We start from the raw sequence: 7,481 nt of genomic DNA, 5'->3' as shown, positions 1-7,481 counted from the left end.
ATCAGGCCCAGGCCCAAACCCGAGGGAAATATCAAACAATTAATACTTTAATGAACACAGAATACAAGATGAAATAATAAAAAGTAATTAAAAATAGCTGAAAAGAACTCTAATTGAAAATCCTCAAAATAATGTTATAAAAATCCAACCTCCAAAACCTCCAACCAATTAACAGCTCAGGAATCCATCTAGTGGACCCCTAATAAAAATCCCAACTGTAAATAAAATAACTGAAATAAGATCCAAAGCTAATAAGTAAGTAATCCTACGTAGTTGGTGGAATAGAAGTCTGTATCTACTCTGCACGACTAAGCTCTAACTCTGGAACTGACGAGCACCTGAAAAATAAAAGAGTGGGTCAGGCCCACATGCAAGTTCTGATCTACTACGATCCAAATAGGAATCCGATACGCAAATACATCTTAGATAGACTCAACAATATCTAGAGTAGTCCATATATGTATAAGTATACACTATAGGACACTCACTAGTCCAATATGTCAGTCTCAGCCTGAGTAGAGATACCATGCAAATCGCACATAATGTGATCTTGTGTACCTAAACCTACCAGGGAACAGCAACTACTGTCCAGCTATCTATCCCAGGCAATATACGCACCCTAACCATGGTCATGAGACTTAAGCTCATACCATGGCATCATAACCTAAATATATAAAGTCTATGTCCTCCTAATACAAAATATCATCCATCTGATATTGTGGCTTGATATCTGTATAACAATCCATCCCAGAAATCCAATTATATCATTCAGTTATTTACTGATCTGACACTAACAGAAGTCAGACTTAACCTTTATTGTTAATTACAACCTCAATCCAGTTTAGGTAGGCTTAGTCTCTGAACTAATCCGTACCTAGTATGCCACCGTCCCATACCGGTGCATACTATCCTCCATTTACCACAGTTGACAAAACAATTAAATAGTCATCAACCACATTCCAAAATAGGTAAAAATACAATTTAATATGTGTAAAATTGAATCATGCATCCAATAACAAATTTAGAAAACAAATCCCAATCTTTTAACTTGACAGAATCCAACTATGAAATTACCTCCTCCAAATAGTGTCGTAACAGATAAGATTTATAACAGATTTAATTGTCAGTTAATCCCAACTAAGCATACATGTAATTAAATAACAACATGCTTATAACAGAGCTACAAACATGATTTAAATACCTAAGAATATGTAGAGAAATCAAATTTGTAAATCAGTCTGCAATACAAGTTAGTTGTACAATCATCTACATACAAACCCTTGTTCAACTTATATTAATTTTGTCCTCAATTCCTGAATGTAAGCATTCTTCTCAATTATTTTATAAGTCCTAAGCAGTATATTACATCATTCAACAGCCTTTAAATAGTTTCAGAAACTCAGACTTAGCCAAACAGACCATTTAAAACTCAGTATACACAATATTAAGAGAAAGAGAAGGCTTTGAGTTTCAAAGAGCCTTCTCCAAACAAGAAGAGCCAGCTCCCCTTCTTTGGGAGCCAGCTCTAGATAGGTGAGAGCCGGCTCTCAGCCTTAGAGAGCCGGCTCTTGTGTTTTGGGAGCAGGCTCCCTCCATTTTTGGAGCCTGCTCTCACCTCTAAGAGCCGTGGCTGCGTCTGCGTGTGTCTTCTCCGACTCTGGTGGTTTCCAGTCTTTAAATTTAGTTCTGTTACATGTTTTAAGGTCCCGTCCTCATCCCAGATTGATCACAAAGCAAAGTTATACATCTATGAATTAAATTACAGATCAATGTTTAAAGCAACGATAAACAAATAAAAACTGAACTTGTAAAAACTGAAAAACAGATTATAATCCAATGATGCTAGAAACTGATTTAACATGTGTAAATAGTGTAATTCAAACTTAGTTTAATTCCTGGAGTCTAACTAAGCATGCACAGAACACAAATTAATTTGCCTTTGAGTTTCAGTTTTGAAACTCTAATTCCACAATTTCTGTATGATATGTTTATGTTCTAAACTGCAAGTCTGCTCCTCCAGTGCTTTGGTTTAACCCCGTGCCTTTCTCTTTGAACTGCTCTATTAATCACCCAAGGTTACTCTGTGTTTCTCTCCAATCCTATTCTCTATTTTTCTCTGCCTCTCACTCCGGGAATAAGGTTATGTTTTCAACCCTAGGCAGAACGTATACATGTATATTTATAGATATATAAACCCTAAACCCTAATTCTAATTGAAATCCAAGAATGGAATGTATTCACTAATTAAATTAATAAGTCGGCTACACCTTGAAACCTAAAACCCTAAATCACGATAAAGAAAATAAATACACCATACATTAACTAAATACACCATACATTAACTAATTAAATCAATTAAATAAATATGGTATCTAAAACAGTAAAATACAACTAATGAATTAAAAACACTTAAATTATTAATTCCAATTAAATAATCCAATTAAATTAAAATAAGTAATAAATCCATTAAATCAATTAAATCAAACCAAGAAAAATAATCAAATGCAATTTAAACAATAAATTAAATACTAGGACTATCCTTTTGAAATTAGGGGTATTACAGATGCTTTTCTCTTCATCCATCACACCGGCCATAATACCGTGTATCTTCTTCTGTATGTCGATGATATTGTTCTTACTAGAAGTGATTCTGTTGCTATTTAAAATTTTACAAACCAATTAGCTTCTCAGTTCTCATTAAAAAATCTTGGTGCACTCAGCTACTTTCTAGTAGTTGAAATTACTCGAACTGCAAGTGGACTTTTCTTGTCCCAACGAAAGTATATTCTTGACCTTCTTCATAAGACAAATATGCAGAGGCAAAGGAGGTTAGTACGCCTTTATCTGCATCTAAATCACTCAAGCTTGATGACGGCTTTCCTAGCCAAGATCCGACCGAGTACCTGTAAGTGCTTGGCTCTCTCGAATTTCTTTTTCTCACTCGTCCTGATGTTAGTTTTGCACTTAACAAGTTAGCTCAGTTTATGCATTGTCCCTCCTCTTCTCAATGGAATGCTGTAAAACAAGTTCTTCGATACTTGAAAAGTACTTCTCACTTTTGTGTCTTACTTTCTGCTCGTTCTCCTCTCTCTTTTCATGCATTTGCGGATGCAGATTGGGCTGGTGATGCCGACACGCGCCACTCCTGTAATACCCCTAATTTTAAATGGATAGTCTCAGCATTTTAATTATGGTTTTATTGCATTTTTGTGTGATTAATTGATTATTTGCTAAATTGTTTAATTATTTAATTATTTATTTTATTTAAATGTTTAATTATGTATTTAATTACATTTTTGACTAATTGGTTGTTTAATTGAATTAATTGTATTTTTATTTTTTCTTTAATTGACTAATTATATTTTTATTTTTGTTTATTTGAAATTAGTTGTTTTAATTGGATTAAATTAGTGTAAGAGTTACCAAAAAGAAAAATAGAAGTAAACTAAAGACACGATCAAAAGAGTACTAACCCTAATCAATTCCACAAATCCGACGTTGCCAAATCTAATCAATCAATCCCCGACAATGGCGCCAAAATTTGATGAGGTTAAAGCCGTTCCTACACGCCAAAATGATGTAGTGAATGTGTGGTTCAAGAAAAGCCTTTTAGGTCAAATTTAAATTTATAAAAACCACTACCAACACTACTACTAAAGTAGCATGAGTGAGTAGGGATTGTCCCAAGGGATTTGTGAAGATCGAACAATGTCGTGGAATTGTTATTAGGGCTAGTAGGTCGAGTGATCAAACAATTGGTTGGTTGGTTAGTTGATTAGAGAGCAACTAAATTAAACTAAGTGATAGCAAAAGAATGCAATTAAGAGTAAGTAAGAGAGAGATCTTGGGGTTTAGAGATCACCACCAAGTAATGCATTTCTATATCATTGACAAGTGATTAATGAGGGCAAATGGTGTGTTGCAATATTGGTGTGTGTGTGTTTGGTTGATTCAACAAGCAAGAATGACTAGTTAAGCATATATTGTCTAAAAATCATGTGAAAGGCACAATATATCTAAGCAATGAAGCATATATTGTCTAAACAGCATGTGAAAGGCACAATAGATCAAAACAAGTCATTAATCCTTTCATTAAGCTCACAATCCAAATACAACACAAGGTTAGAGAGATATACTACTTGCATTTAAAAGCTTGGATCATCAAATAACAAGCATAGATTGCCCTCCCATTTAACACTACACTATAACTACACTACATCTACACTACTAGCATGAAAATAAACTAGGGGAGAGGCACAATCCATCAAGAAATAAGTATGAACCATTAAGAGAATCACAAAAGCATTCCTTTAAGCACTATGTTTTGACAATCTCCAAATCTATAGCATCAATACACATAGACATGCATCAATAATACAAAATCTAGAGACAAGCACATGAACATCTATTCTAGCATACATAGACATATGGATAGAATGAAATGATCAATTAGAAGCATTAAACCACATAGATCATTGAATAAACGAGATCTATATATATCAAAGTGTCAAAACATCAATTACAACACTAATCCCTCAATAATACACAAGATTAAGCTATAGAAAGCATGCTTGGGGCTAACTCTAGCCCCAAGAGGATGTCTAGCCACTCATGGTGATGTTGTTCCAACCCTCAAGGGCTAACTCCATGGTTGAAATCTGCTCCTTGTTGATGAAGAACTCCAATGGTGTCTCTAGCTTCTTCCTCCTCTAAACTTCCTCTCCAAGAGATGATATGAAAATAATGTTAGCTCCTTTGTAAAAAGCAATCCTTATCCTTATATAGGTAGGTAAAAATGACACCCAAAATGAGCTTGGTTCATGCACACTGAGATGGAATTTTAACTTTTTCGCACTGGAGGATGTTCGATCGATTAAACCTTCGACTTGGATCGATCGAACTGGCTGAGATCTATCGAACTTAGGCTGGATCAATCCAACTGGTTGAGCTTTTTGGGAAAAGACAAATCTGAGATATTTTGAGAGATATTTTTGGAAAAAGGACAAAAGTGGTTAGTAGGTGGTACAGCTGTGGATAGGATCAATCATTTGAATAAGGACAAAAGTGTTTGATCGATCGAAGGGTGGTGTTGGATCGATCAGCTAGTTGAGCTTTTGGACTTTATACTTTTGGGTCTAGGCTTGGATCTATCTTGAAGTGCTAAGATCGTTCATTGTTCAATCGATCGAGCCTTGAACTTGGATGATCGAACTTTGCTGCTTCCCACCTTTGGCTTTATTTGCTTCCCTCTTTCTCCACTTTGCTCTTTTCTTTGTTTAATCCCAGAATTGCTTCAATTAAGCTCTTATTTGGCTGAGTTAGCTTATTTTCGGGATAAGTGCCTAAAAACGGAAATATTATGAAATCAATCTAAAATGGTAAGGTAAGATAGATAAAGGTACTAGAATGCCTAAGTTTAAGAGGTTTAAATACGCACTTTTCAGCACTCATCAGTACCCCAAGTCCTCCACTTTATATCTTTCTCTACTTTATTAATCATTGAATTTTGTTTACTTTAATTTCATTTACATAATAGCTTAATCAATCAATCTAACCAATCTTTGATCACTCGACCTACTAACCCAATACATTGTTTCATTGCAACGGTACCCACAATCCCTTGGGATGATCCCTACTCAGCCTAGCTATATTTTTAGTTATAGGTAGTAGTGGCTTTTACAAATTTAAAACTTGGCCACATTGCACACTCACACTCTTAATTCATATCTTTTTGCAAACTTTTGGTGCATCGGTATGGCACACACCAAGTTTTTTGTGCCGTTGCCAGGGATTTAATTGGTAACGCCGTGTTTTGGAAACAAATAGGAATTAGTACTCTTTTGATCGTATCTTTCTTTATTTTCTTCTTAGTTACTTATTGTGTTTGTTCTTGATTAACTAGGTGCATTGAGTGAAGAAAGTTGAGCAAAGGAGAATTTAAAGTGGAACTAAGCTAAGCACAAAAAAGACTAAAAATCTAAAAAAATTGCAAAGCAAAGCAAGGCTAGAAAGTTGAAAGTTAAATTGAAGTTGCTTAAGGACCCTTTGTTAGATCTTTCTAACTCAAGCTCTAGTTAAATCGTCGGCCCGCATGGAGGCTTGGTTTAACATTCTTAGATAGATCGTGAGCCTGCGTGGAGGTAATTTACTTTTCTTTGCATATTGTTCAAGCATGGGAGTATGGGATCATTATATGTGAAGATTTGTTGATTTGTTATTGGGGCGAAGTGTTTGTTACTTGCTTATTTCTTGTTATTGTCTTTACTAGTGCATGCATGGTCATGGGTCATTAAATTCTACTCTTGTCCCTCTTAATTTTTATCTTGAATCGGTTGTTCATAATCTTAAGGGAAGAGATAGTTCTCATCACTCCATTTCACCAATGGAGGAGCAAAATAATGATCATGTGGAGGATCTTGGTTACATAGACCAACAAGGAACCCTCCACCCTAATGTGCATCATGACAACTTCCAAGTACCATTAAGCATGCCTAGACCATTCATTCCACCATAACAACAAGGCCAAATTCCATTGGGAATGCCTCAACCAATCTTTGCTCCACAACCTCCTATGGTTCAAGCTAACCACGGTGTTCGAGTAGCACCACCGGTTGTAAATCCCCCTCTTGCTTTAAAAGATCATTATGTACCTAATGAATATAATGCACCTACTTGTATTCGGTTGCCCCATTTGGAGAACATCACTATGAAATCAAACCACAAACCATTCAAATGCTTCCTAACTATCATGGACTTCCAAGTGAAGAACCCTATAAGCATTTGGATAAGTTTTTTGACGTGTGTTCCACCGTGAAATACACGGACATGCCAGAAGAAGTGTTAAGACTCAAACTTTTTCCTTTTACCCTCAAAGACAAGGCAAAATATTGGTTTAACAATCTTAGGCCTTTTTCGATAACTTCTTGGGCATAAATCCAACAAGAGTTCTTGAAAAAGTACTACCCGGTTTTGAAGACCAATGCCATAAGAACTTTCATTCATGAATTTTCTCAAGGGGATGGGGAAATGTTTCATGAGGCATGAGAAAGATTTAATGACTGGCTTAGGAAATGCCCACATCATGACATACCCAAGTGGCAATTAGTTCAATATTACTTTGAAAGTTTACCGGATAATCACAAAGGTATGGTTGATGCATCTGATGAGCGCTGAAAAGTGCGTATTTAAACCCCCTTAAGCTTAGGCACTCTAGTACCTTTATCTACCTTACCTTACCATTTTAGATTGATTTTGTATTAATTCCATTTTCAGGCAGTTATCCCAAAAATAAGAGAACTCAGCCAAATAAGAGCTTAATTGAAACAATTCTGGGATGAATCAAAGAAAGGAGCCAAGTGGAAGCAAAAGGAAGAAAAAAGTGGAAATCAACATCTTTGATCGATCTCAGATCAAAGTTTGATCGATCCAACATGATCGATCTCAGCACTTCAAGATGGATCAGAGCCATAATGATATTTTCA

The 7,481-nt window shown here is 35.5% G+C and overlaps 1 pseudogene; it reads right to left on the bottom strand.

Moving 5' to 3' along the window:
* Positions 1–6,990: 6,990 nt before the first annotated feature.
* LOC132280425 (small nucleolar RNA R71) lies at positions 6,991–7,088 on the bottom strand (annotated as a pseudogene).
* Positions 7,089–7,481: the final 393 nt, after the last annotated feature.

Source organism: Cornus florida, unplaced genomic scaffold (assembly GCF_030987335.1).
Source record: "Cornus florida cultivar Cherokee Brave unplaced genomic scaffold, ASM3098733v1 CherokeeBrave_3.0.0_Hap2_Chr10, whole genome shotgun sequence".
In the NCBI taxonomy this organism is placed as follows: Eukaryota; Viridiplantae; Streptophyta; class Magnoliopsida; order Cornales; family Cornaceae; genus Cornus; species Cornus florida.
Note: the sequence above shows the minus strand (reverse complement) of the source record. Positions and strands in the feature narration are given on the sequence as shown.